The following is a 13,873-nucleotide window of genomic DNA, read 5'->3' as shown; positions in this document are numbered from 1 at the left end:
AATCTCCTATCGCGCTCTAAAACTACAAGAAAACACTTCAAATATGTAGAAAATACCTAGAAACTCAGCAATAATGTTGAAAATAAACACACAGACGTCCCTAAAGCTGATGGAATGTGATTTTTACAGCACTAAATACACAATAATGCAGAATAAATGACTGTTTTTCATGCATTAATGTGGCAGAATTCATATTTTGTTTGTATTTTAGCTCCCAGTGAGCAGCTGAAGAACAATTAAAACAACTAATGATGTCGTTAATCAACACCAGGAGTCAAATTATTGAACATAAATGTTTAGTTTAGCTGTTAGAACAGAAACAAAAGCAGATAAAAAGCAGCAGCAGCCTGCGTCCTGCTGAAACGTTACGCAACACAAAGCATGAGTCACTTTAAATGAGTCAGAACAGGAAGAAGAGGCTCTGAACAGGTGCATCATGGGAAAAAACACACACCTGGAGCTGCTCACATTCATGGAAACAGAACAAAACACAAACATGACCAAGCTTCTTTATGAATGAATGAAGGCAAATAAGCTCTACGATTATCATTATAATAATAATTATTATTATTATTGCTAATTACTACAATTAATTTAAAATATAGTTAGGCATTTGTAATGCAAAAAAATTACACATAAAATTATAATTATTATTAAATAAAAAAGAAAAAAAGAAAAAAAGAGAAAAAAAGAAATAAAAGGAAAAAAATATTATTAAAATTTATATTTATAAAAGTTGAATATTTTAGTACTTCGTAAATTTGACAAAAATAAAAACAAATGTTGGTTAAATTAGCGACAAGAAAACTGAAATGATTTTGTTGGAAAAACATTTTTTTAGCAAATTAATCAGTAATTAAATAACATTATCATCTGTGTCCTGTCAACTTTTCATTATGATATTTTTGAAATTTTAATTTAAAACAAAGCTTGGTTTTCATCACACAAAATGTAAAAAAAATAGATACATAAAATTAGATTTATTATTAATGTTCACAGTATGAGCGTGAAAGTTTGAATATTTAGTAAATCTGTCAAAATAAAGCACTTTTTATGAGCGTACATGATGTTACAATGATGTTTTTTGGTTTTCATCATGCAAAAAAAGCCAAAATTAACATTAAAACCTGAAATAAATTAATCTAAACGATATAAAATGATAAAAACAGTAAAATTCCATTAAAAGCGGGTGGATTATTGCTCAGGCCTAAAGTATCGCGGGCAAAGTGAACGTCACTGACCTGAGGAATCTCACCGAGGTTTCAACATCGTCCAGAGTCTCTTCGTGTCTGAAGGTTTCACACAAACTGAAGCCGACAGATTCCCTCTCAGTGAACAGAGATCCTGTCACCAGTTTACATGTCAGCGTCCGGCTGGAGGTTGTTGCTGCCGATCGGTCTGCCGATAACCTGCCAGCTGATCAATACCAGCTGGAGCTGCTGCGGAAACGTGACGCTTCATGGTTTCACACGTGTGAGTCAGGCAGGAGGACAAACTGGGAACGTGGGACGCTAACAAACCGAAGGCCGGCGTTCAATTACAGGTTTTAAACGGAGGGAAATGAAGCATAAACTGGATTTTTAAAAACAGAAATACAAGTATGGGACCAAACAGGGTTCATGTGGTCTAAGTGTCGCCTAAATATGGACACAAATGTTCCAAAATGCACAAAAATAATCTGTTGCCCAACATTTATCGTGAACTAGCAGCTAGTTAGCTTAGCTTAGCATAAAGACCAGCAATATGATAGGACGGAATTAAGGCCAGGATTCAGTTTGATGGTTATAAATGCAGGAAAATGAAGCATAAACTGGATTTTCAGTAGCAGCAATCCATGATACAGGATTTATGTGGGCTAAGTCTAGTAAAGTATGTTTTTGTGCACCTAAATATGGACAACAAAACACTCTAAAATGTACAAAAACAAGGATATATAACCCGTTTCTCAACATTTGTCAAGAGCCAGGAGCTAGTTAGCTTAGCTTAGCATAAAGACCAGCAATATGACAGAACAGGATTAAGGCTAGGATTCAGTTTCATCGTTATGAACACAGGAAAATGAAGCACAAACTGTTTTTAACAACAGAAATCCACATTACAGGGTTTATGGGGGCTAAGTTTAGTTACATAGCTTTTTTGTGCACCTATAAATGTTCTAAAATGTACAAAACAACCTGGTTTCCAACAGATAGTTTGATTAGCTTAGCATAAAGACTGGAAATGGGACCGGATGGGATTCAGGTTGAAATTCGATTTCATGGTCAGAAATGCAGAAAACTGGATTTTTCAATTACAGAAATCCAAATTATAGGACACTACAGGTTTATGTGAGCTAAGTTGCATGGACATAAATGTTGGAAAATGCACAAAAACAATAATGTACAACCTGCTTTCCAACACTTATGAGCCAGCAGCTAGTTAGCTTAGCTTAGCATAAAGATGTGCAATCCGACAGGACAGAAGTAAGCCTAGGATTCACTTTCATTTTTATAAATGCAGGAAAATGAATCAAAAATTAGATTCTTAACAAAAATCTATATATAGTACCATACAGGGTTTATGTGGCCTAAGTTTAGTAATGTAGCTTTTTCGTGGACCTAAATATCAACAACAAAACACTCTAAAATACAAAAAAACAGCCTGTTTTCCCACATGCATCTCGTTCACACCGAGCAGAGACAAGAGAATTTCATGATGGGAATAATTTGCCTTTTTTTTTTTTTTGAAAAACACTAAATAGCTTCTCTCTCAGGTCTGAACAGTTAGCTGGAGCCGGCCGCTAGTTAGCTTAGCATGAAGACCGGAAATGGATAAAATCTACCAATCAGAACTTCCTACATATTATACTGTGAATTAGTAATATAAAATAAAAACAGAAACTGGAATTTAATATCTTCTGTTTGAACGGCTAATAATGCTAAGCTAACCAACACAACCCTTGTTGCTCCAAAAGCTGAACTGAAGCTGGATTTTGCAGTTGTGCTGTTATTTCACATTATTACTTCAACACGCTCCAAAATGTGAAAATTAAGCACCATAAACTATTAGAATACTGACTTAAAACACCAGAAATAAAAAACAAATAATGCTGCTAATTATCAGCTCTGATATCAGACTTTTTTCCTCTTTACATCAGTTTTTATGATGGATATGAGTGCATAGTTGTGTTTTTTCTTCAATTTTAAAAGCAGATATTTTACATTTTCGGTCAAATCTTTAAAAATGCTGCTTTAAAAGTGATTTATTCCATGTGGGGGACTGAAACTGACATGAGTTTTCTGTTTTTGTTTTTTGGCGTTACGTGACTCGCTGAGACTATTTCAGTCCGTCACCCACAAACACCAGCACGACTCTGAGGATCAGGCACGACGACCGGCGGCGCCACGAGGCCGAGGCGTCCTCACACCTCCTCAGACGGCAGCGGGTTACGCAACGCTGAGACTCTACCGGCTTATAAAACCGTGTGTGGAAGCTGCCGTTTCCTCTGATTGGGAGAAATGTGGGGAATCTGCTGATGGGGAGACGGGAGGACGACGACACCGAGCTCTTTGTCTGATGGATGGATTTAGCCCAAAACGTGTAAAAGACGCAAATTCTTCAACGTTTACTGATTCTACTCAGGCAGAAACACTGACAGGAGGCAGGCCGGAGGACAAAGACTAACTAAGCATGCTGGATGTCCCTGAATGGAAGGTCAGGATGCTGATTCATGGTTATTAAAGCAGGTAAAATTAAGCAAAAAACGGATTTTTAATGATAGAAATCCAAACATATCACACTGTAGCATCCATATGGACGAAGGCGCTCCTTTATATGAACAAAAATGTTCCAAAATTCACAAAAACAACAATTTACAACTCGTTTCCCAACATTTATCATTTGCTGGCAGCTAGTTAGCTTAGCTTAGCATAAAGACCGGAATAAAACAGCACAGGATTAAGGCTAGGATTAGTTTTTATCGTCATAAATGCAGGAATTAAAGCACAAATTGGACTTTTAATAGTAAAATTATAGTACACTACAGGGTTTATGTGGACACAAAGGTTTTAAAATGCACAAAAACAATGATTTATGACCCATTTCCCAACATTTATCATGGGCCAGCAGCTAGTTAGCTTAGCTTAGCATAAAGACCTGAAATATGATAGGACAGGAATAAGGCCAGGATTCAGTTTAATGGTTTTAAATGCAGGAAAATTCATCACAAACAGCATTTTTTCATGATACAAATTCATGCTACAGGGTTTATGTGGGCTAAATTTAGTAACGTAGCTTTTTTGTGCACCTAAATATGGACACAAACGTTCCAAAATGCTTAAAAACTACCTGTTTCGGGGCATTTATGACGACGGGATTGAGGTCGGAATTTGTTTGCATTGTTATAAATGCAGGAAAATGAAGGAAAAACTGGATTTTTAATGATAGTAATCCATGCAACAGGGTTCATGTGGGCTAAGTTGCACCTAAATATGAAGGCAAATGTTCCAAAACGCACAAAAGCATCCCGTTTCCCAACATTTATCCTGGGCTGGCAGCTAGTTAGCTTAGCTTAGCATAAAGACCAGAAATACGACAGGACGGGACTAAAGCCAGGATTAGGTTTCATCGTTAAAATGCAGCAAAATGAAGCAAAAAATGGATTTTTACCAATGGAAATCCATGGTACAGGGTTCATGCAGGCTAAGCGGCACCTTCAAATGGACACAAACATTCCAAAATGCACAAAAACAACAGCTTACAACCCGTTTCCCAACATCTATCATGAAGCAGCAGCTAGGTGGCTTAGCTTAGCACAAAGACTGGAGATACAACATGGCAGGATTAAGGTCAAGACTCAGTTTCATGGTTGCACTTGAACACGAACAAAAACGTCCCACACAGCACAAAAACAACCTGTTTCCCAACATTTATCATGGGACAGCAGCTAGTTAGCTTAGCTTAACATAAAGAGCTGCAATACGACAGGACGGGACCAAAGCCAGGATTCAGTTTCATTGTTAAAAATGCAGGAAAAAGAAGCACAAACTGGATTTTTAATAATACAAATCCATGCTACAGGGTTTATGTGGGCCAAGTTTAGTATTGTAGCTTTTTTGTGCACCTTAATATGGACAGAAATGTTCCAAAATGCACAAAAACAACGATTTACAACCCGTTTCCCAACATTTATTGTGGGCCGGCAGCTAGTTAGCTTAGCATAAGAAAAGAATTGCTCTGTTCTCTCTGTTCACCAGAAGCTCCTGAAGACTTTCGACGGACATAAACTTCAAGAGACGTGGACATCTGAAAGTGGCGTCTGGTTCAAGAGCTTTACTGAGGATTTCTATTGAGTAGAAAATGAGGAAAATGTTGGAATTTTAGCTAAAAACTGATTTCAGGTTTGCTCAGACGACGAGCTTGGAGGTAAAACCGACACTTCCTGTCAGTAAACCTTCATGTTGTTGGACATCTTGAGGAGGAAACCAGCGGCACCATCAGACCTGCAGCAGCTTGTCTGGAGGCTTCAAACCCTGAATACCTTCAGCTTTCTGCCTTACGTAACCTCCAGACTATCAGCGATCTGCGTTCCCAAGGAGGAGAAACTAAACTCTGGAGATCTAGCAGACCAACAAGACAGCTGCTGGTAAATAAAAACAGCTCAGTGTTTATTTTCTAGGTGTGATGGGAGAAAATCTGTCGAGTTTTACACCAAAAATCTGAAATTTCAACCATTTAAAAGTCCTCAAATATGAACTGTGCTGTGAAAAAGCAGCAGATCCACGAAAAAAAAGAGAAAACCAGGATTTTAATCACATTTTGAGCAGAAAAATGACTGTTGTTTCACAGATTTATTATGTTGTGATCAGAGAAAAAGTTTCCATCTACACCCTAAAAAAGGGATTAAAAATGAAAATGTTTTTAAACGTTTAAATGTCTACTATTTTTACTGTATTCAAATCAGCAGCTATATCATTATTTCACAGATATCTGCTGTTATTGGACAGAAAAAATATGCAATAAGGATTCAAAAAGGTAAATAATTTTCTAAACTGTTATTTTACAAGTTATGTTTTGATAAATTACAGATAATATCCAGTAATTTAACAGAAAAATTATGCTAACACGTCGACTGCAGAAAAAAACAGGACAATAACTAAATAATCATGTCCACATCAATAATCTGTGACCATAAAATTACACTTTTTATTTTTTTTAAAAATTTAAATGAGAGAAAAATATCATTATTTTACAGATACTTGCTGTTATTTGACAGAAAAAAAATATGTATTAGGATTTTTAAAAATGGTAAATCCTTTTATAAGTTGTTATTTGAAAAATTTGGTTTTTATTAAATTACAGATATTTACCAGTAAAATCACAGAAAAAAATATGAATTTACCTTAAAAAATAATAACCCAAAAAAAACAATGTTTTACAGATATTTGCTGCTATTTTCCACTTTTTTTTTAATAATAATGCCTAAAAAGAAAAACTAAGAAAATGGCTAAAACTGTAAATATTGTTATTAAAATTAGCATTTTACAATATGGACCATAGAATTACAGTTTTACTGCACTTACATCCAATAAAAAGATGCAAATATTATATATTAATATGTTAATTTACACATTATACAGTTTTTAATTTATTACAGCATTCTGCCTTTATTTTACATATTTTTCCATCATTCTTGCTGCCACACTTTTGTTGCTTTTAATAGAAATGTTCTTTTTTCTGCAATTTCACCAATAATATAAATGTTTTTTTACATTTTTTACAGTGTGACCATAAAATTCTGATTTTACTGTATTAAAAACGAATAAAAATCTCATAATTTTATCAATATTTGCAGATATTTTCACTATAAAATGATGTTTTACTGTATTTAAATCCAATAAAAATATGTAAATATTATACATCAATGTATTATGTTAGACATTATATAGTTTTTTTGTTTATTTCAGAATTCCACTATTATTTTAGATATTTTTTCCATCACTCTTTGCTGCTACACTTAAATTTTTTTATCAAACGTCTTTATTTCACAAGTAGTATTTAAATTTCTTGTATTTTTAAAGTGTGTGACCATAAAATCATGCTTTTACCATGTTTAAATCTAATAAAAGTCTAATTTGAAAAGGTTTCCAGCTACTTTTCTGTCACTGACAAACAAAATAAAGCTGCAAAGAGTTATTTAAGCGAAATATAAAGTGAGAAACTACAGCTAAATGTCTAAACGCTGCTGCTGCTTGTTGCTGTCGTGAATCATTTGCTGTAAAATGAGTCTAAACGTGACTTTGTGTCGCAGATATTTGCTGTGATTCAGTCGGCTCGTGTTGGTGGAGAGCAGCTGGTGGCCGAACAAACAGGAGGCAGACGGAAGACGGGCGAGGACGAGGGGTGAGGACGAGGGTGAGGAGGATCTGAAGTGACGTGTTGTGGCATTTTCGTTCCCCCGGCGGAGCTCGAGCCGAGACGCCTGACTGCACCGATCAGACGGCAGCGAGTCCACAGAGAAGCTTCAGCTTCAGAACCCACAGAACGGAGACGGACACAGCGACGTTATCAAGCTGCTCCAATCAAAACGCAACCCGGCCCGCAGCCGCAATGCATTCTGGGAGGCTTTCCTGCCGTAAATAAGCTGCTGCTCATAAAGAGATTTCAAATGACCACAAAGAGATAAAATGGCACAAAAAAAAAATGGTCAAGAGACGCAAAACAACTCTGAAAAAGAGACACAAAACAACCAAAATGAGACAGAAAATAGATGTAAAATGGCCAGAAAGAGGCAAAATGGAATAAAAGAATTAAAAATCAGACACAAAAAAATATGCACAACAACCAAAATGAGACTCAAAAGAGACACAAAACAACCAAAATGAGACAGAAAGTAGATGTAAAATGACCAAAAAGAGGAAAAATGGAATAAAGAATTCAAAATGAGACACAAAAATACGCAAAACAACCAAAATGAACCACAAAAAAGTTGCAAAATGACCACAATAGGCCAAAAATGGAAACCAAGAGGTCAAAATGAGACACAAAAAAGTTGCAAAATGACCGCAATAGGCCAAAAATGGAATAAAAGAGTACAAAATGAAACACAAAAGAGAAGCAATACAACCAAAATGAAACACAAAAAAGTTGTAAAATGACCACAATAGGCCAAAAATGGAAACCAAAAGGTCAAGATGAGACAAAAAAATGTCAAAAATGCAAAACTAAATAGGCAAAAACCACCAAACTGAAGCACAAAAAAGATCAAAACTGACCACAAAGAGATACAATTACAAAAGAAAAAAATCTAAATGTTGCAAATGTGATGAAAAATAAACACAAAACAACCAAAATGAGACTCAAAAGAGACACAAAACAACCAAAATGAGACAGAAAATAGATGTAAAATGACCAAAAAGAGGAAAAATGGAATAAAGAATTCAAAATGAGACACAAAAATATGCAAAACAACCAAAATGAAACACAAAAAAGTTGCAAAATGACCACAATAGGCCAAAAATGAAAACCAAGAGGTCAAAACGAGACACAAAATGTCCAAAATGCAACACTAAATAGACAAAAACCACCAAATTGAAGCACAAAAAAGATCAAAACTGACCACAAAGAGATACAATTACAAAAGAAAAAAATCTAAATGTTGCAAATGTGACTAAAAAGAAACACAAAACAACCAAAATGAGACAGAAAATTGATATGAAACAACCAGAAAGAGACAAAATGGAATGACAGAGTTAAAAATGAGAGACACAATAGAAGTAAAATGACCATAAACAGATGAAAGGCCAAAGAAATGTTTAAAATGTAACACAAAACTATCAAATTAAAGCACAAACTAGATGGAAAATGATCACAAAGAGACAAAATGGTAAATGTGACTCAAAAGAGATGCAGAACACCAAAATGAGACACAAAATAGATGTAAAATGTACATAATAGAATAAAAATGGGCACAAAGAGGTCAAAATTAGACAAAATGTCCCAAATATGTCACCAAAGAGACGAAAAAATTAGATACAAATCAGATGTAAAATTACCATTAAGGGACAAAATGGAAAAAAGAGCTAAAAATGAGACATTAAATGCCTCAAATGTGACACAAAAGAGACACGAAACATCCAAATTAAAGATGTAAAATGACCACAAGCACATAAAATGGCCAAAAAATGTTAAAAAATTACACACAAAATGTCTGAAATATGACACTAAGTAGGCAAAAACAACCAATATGAAGCACCAAAAAGGTGGAAAATTACTACAAAGAGATACACACGTGGACAAAATTGTTGGTACCCCTCAGTTAAAGAAGGAAAAACCCACAATTCTCACTGAAATCACTTGAAACTCACAAAAGTAACAATAAATAAAAATTTATTGAAAATTAAATAATCAAAAACAGCCATTACTTTTGAATTGTTGATTAACATAATTATTGAAAAAAACAAACTAATGAAACAGGCCTGGACAAAAATGATGGTACCTCTATAAAAGATTGAAAACTATTTGACCAGAGTGACATGATTAACTCAGGTGTGTCATTTAATTGACATCACAGGTGTTTCCAAACTCATAATCAGTCAGTCTGCCTATTTAAAGGGAGACAAGTAGTCACCCTGCTGTTTGGTGAAAAGGTGTGTACCACACTGAACATGGACAACAGAAAGCGAAGGAGAAAATTGTCCCAGGACATCCGAAAAAAAATTATAGACAAACATCTTAAAGGTAAAGGCTATAAGACCATCTCTAAACAGCTTGAAGTTCCTGTGACAACAGTGGCTCATATTATTCAGAAGTTCAAGACCCACGGGACAGTAGCCAACCTCCCTGGACGTGGCCGCAAGAGGAAAATTGATGACAAATTGAAGAGACGGATCGTTGGAATTGTATCCAAAGAGCCCAGAGCAACCTCCAAAGAAATTAAAGGTGAACTCCAAGGCCAAGGTACATCAGTGTCAGATCGCACCATTCGTCGTTGTTTGAGCCAAAGTGGACTTCATGGGAGACGACCAAGGAGGACACCACTGCTGAAAAAAACTCATAAAAAAGCGAGACTGGAATTTGCAAAAATGCATGTTGACAAGCCACAAAGCTTCTGGGAGAATGTCCTTTGGACAGATGAGACCAAACTGGAGCTTTTTGGTAAGGCACATCAACTCTATGTTCATAGACTCAAAAACCAAGCATACGAAGAAAAGAACACTGTCCCTACGGTGAAACATGGAGGAGGCTCAGTAATGTTTTGGGGCTGCTTTGCTGCATCTGGCACAGGGTGTCTTGAAAGTGTGCAAGGTACGATGAAATCTGAAGACTATCAAGGCATTCTGGAGAGAAATGTGCTGCCTAGTGTCAGAAAGCTTGGTCTCAGTCGCAGGTCATGGGTCTTCCAACAGGACAACGATCCAAAACACACAGCCAAAAACACCCAAGAATGGCTGAGAGAAAAGCGTTGGACTATTCTAAAGTGGCCTTCTATGAGCCCAGATCTGAATCCCATTGAACATATGTGGAAGGAGCTGAAACATGCCATTTGGAGAAGACACCCATCAAACCTGAGACAACTGGAGCTGTTTGCTCATGAGGAGTGGGCCAAAATACCTGTTGACAGCTGCAGAACGCTCATTGACAAATACAGAAATCGTTTAATTGCAGTGATTGCCTCAAAAGGTTGTGCAACAAAATATTAAGTTATGGGTACCATCATTTTTGTCCAGCCCTATTTCATTAGTTTGTTTTTTTAAATAATTATGTTAATCAACAATTCAAAAGTGATGGCTGATTTTGATTATTTAATTTTCAATAAATTTTTATTTATTGTTACTTTTGTGAGTTTCAAGTGATTTCAGTGAGAATTGTGGGTTTTTCCTTCTTTAACTGAGGGGTACCAACAATTTTGTCCACGTGTGTAAAACGACAAAAAACTGTTAAAAACGAGACAACAATTGTCCCAAATGTCACTCAAAAGAGACACAAAGCAACCAAAATGAGATACAAAGAGACGCAAAAGGACCACAAAGGCACAAAATAACAAAAACAGATTAAAATGAAACACAAAAGTTCCCAAATGTCACACTAAAGAGACAGAAAGTCACTAAACTGAGATGCAAAATAGATGCAAAAAAGTCTAATTTAGACACAAAAGTAATTTAAAAATGACCACAGCAGGACAAATATGGAGGCAAAATGAGATAAAATGTCCCAAATGTGACATTAAATAGACAAAAACCAACAAAAAACCCGAACTGAAGCAACAAAAAGATGCAAAATGACCACAAAGAGACAAAATGGCAAAAAGAGCTAAAAATGAGACATGAAATTCCACAAATGTGACACAAAAGAGACACAAAACATCCAAATTAAAGATGTAAAATGACCACAAAGACATAAAATGGCCAAAAAAATGTTAAAAATGACACAAAATGTTGCAAATGTGACTCAAATGCGACAAAACAAGCAAAATGAGACATGGAATAGATGGAAAATGACAACAAAAGGACAAAAATGGAGACTAAGAGGCCAAAATGAGACACAAAATGTCCCAAATATAACACTAAAGAGACAAAAAAAACGAAATTGGACACAACTGAGATGTAAAATGACCATTAAGCGATAAAATGGCAAAAAACTGTGACACTGTGCGCCAATATGACACTAAGGAGACACAAAACAACCAAATTCAGCTACAAAACAGATGTAAAACGAACACAATAGGAGGACAAAGAGGTCAAATGAGACAAAATGCCCTAAATGTGACACTAAGGAGATGAAAATCACTAAATTTAGACACAAAACAGCCTAAATTAGCCACAAACTAGACGGAAGACGACCACAAAAAGACAAACTGGAATGAAAGAGTTCAAAATGAGACACAAAATGTCTCAAATGTGACACGAAAGAGATGCAAAACAACCAAATTCAGACACAAAATAGATGTAAAATGTCCATAATAAGAGGCAAAGAGGTCAAAATGAGACAAAATGTCCCAAATGTGACGCTAAAGAGACGAAAATCATCAAATTTAGACACAAAACAGCCTAAATTAGACACAAACTAGACGTAAAACTACCAGTGGAATGGAAGAATTCAAAATGGAATGAAAGAGTTCAAAATGAGACACAAAATGTCTCAGATGTTCAAATGCGACTCAAAAGAGACACAAGATAGTCAAATTAAAGCACAAAAAAATGACCACAACTGGATAAAAATGGAGGCAAACAGGTCAAAATGAGACACAAAACAACCAAAATTAGACACAAAACAGACATAAAAGGACCACAAATGAAGCCATATGAATAAATGAAGTTATTATTATTATTATCATTATTGATCTGAGCTCAGAGCAAAGAGCAGCTCTTGGAATAAAACAGATTATTAGATTAAATCCAGACCGGTTCTGAGACGTTCACGGACCCTGGGAGTGTTCAGCCTCCTGATGCACATTTAACAGGTCAACTCCATCCGACAGAACAACCGAGCCTGGAACCGACCGGACCAGAACCGGAGCATCCACCACACAGAGCCCGGCAGAGGCCGAACCCAGCGGACCCTGACCCGGTGCCGCTACCTGCAGCTCCGGCCTGCGGCTCCGCCAGACTCCCGGTAGGTCTCGGTTCGGCAGCAGGTGTCGGAGACAAAAGAGACGCACGGTGCGCGTGGACGGACACTCACCATCATCCCCGGCAGGTTGACGCGCCTCGTCCTCGTTCACATGACGGCCGGAGGAGCCTCCGGAGCCCGAAGCGGCGACCATCTCCCCCCCGCTGTCCTCCCCGACCTGAGCGCGTCTCCGGCGGCGTGGAGCTCCGCGGATCTCCGGTCCAGACCCCACAGAAACCGGGCTCCAGGTTGTAGTCCTGAGCCGGGTTACATGCCGGACGGACGGCGGCGGTTGGTGCGTGAAGGCGTGCGGGCTGCGGTCCTGAGGAGGATGGAGGAGCCGCGGAGAGGAATGACGAGTCCGGAGCTGAGAGGCCCGCAGAGCTTCATCCTGCTGGAGGAGAGTCTGGAAAAGCCGCAGCGACTCCTAGAGGACGACAGGGTGAACATCAGGAGGAGAAGGAAGAAAAAGTGTGAAATATGACAGAGAAGAGACACAAAACTACCAAAATGAGACACAAAAGCGACACGAAACTACCAAATGAGACACAAACTACCAAAATGAGACACAAAAGAGACACAAAACTACCAAAATGAGACAAAAGAGACACGAAACTACCAAAATGAGACACAAAACTACCAAAATGAGACACAAAAGAGACACAAAACTACCAAAATGAGACACGAAACTACCAAAATGAGACACGAAAGAGACACAAAACTACCAAAATGAGACACGAAAGAGACACAAAACTACCAAAATGAGACAAAAGAGACACGAAACTACCAAAATGAGACACAAAACTACCAAAATGAGACACAAAAGAGACACAAAACTACCAAAATGAGACACGAAACTACCAAAATGAGACACAAAAGAGACACAAAACTACCAAAATGAGACACGAAACTACCAAAATGAGACACAAAAGAGACACAAAACTACCAAAATGAGACAAAAGAGACACGAAACTACCAAAATGAGACACAAAACTACCAAAATGAGACACAAAAGAGACACAAAACTACCAAAATGAGACACGAAACTACCAAAATGAGACACAAAAGAGACACAAAACTACCAAAATGAGACACGAAACTACCAAAATGAGACACAAAAGAGACACAAAACTACCAAAATGAGACAAAAGAGACACGAAACTACCAAAATGAGACACAAAACTACCAAAATGAGACACAAAAGAGACACAAAACTACCAAAATGAGACACGAAACTACCAAAATGAGACACGAAAGAGACACAAAACTACCAAAATGAGACACA

General features: G+C 36.9%; 1 protein-coding gene across 2 annotated transcripts in view; it reads right to left on the bottom strand.

Moving 5' to 3' along the window:
* tmem198b (transmembrane protein 198b) overlaps nt 1-12,783 on the bottom strand; it is a 31,536-nt gene extending 18,753 nt beyond the window's left edge. The window contains exon 1 of one of the 2 annotated variants that reach the window (XM_051942175.1): nt 12,661-12,783. The gene's annotated coding sequence lies outside the window, so the exon portion shown is untranslated. Of the gene's footprint in view, nt 1-1,241; nt 1,645-12,660 lie in introns of those variants that run through there. The other variant, XM_022222013.2, reaches the window with a different exon arrangement.
* Nucleotides 12,784-13,873: the final 1,090 nt, after the last annotated feature.

The sequence above is a fragment of the Acanthochromis polyacanthus genome, chromosome 22, assembly GCF_021347895.1.
Source record: "Acanthochromis polyacanthus isolate Apoly-LR-REF ecotype Palm Island chromosome 22, KAUST_Apoly_ChrSc, whole genome shotgun sequence".
NCBI classification, from domain to species: domain Eukaryota; kingdom Metazoa; phylum Chordata; class Actinopteri; family Pomacentridae; genus Acanthochromis; species Acanthochromis polyacanthus.
Note: the sequence above shows the minus strand (reverse complement) of the source record. Positions and strands in the feature narration are given on the sequence as shown.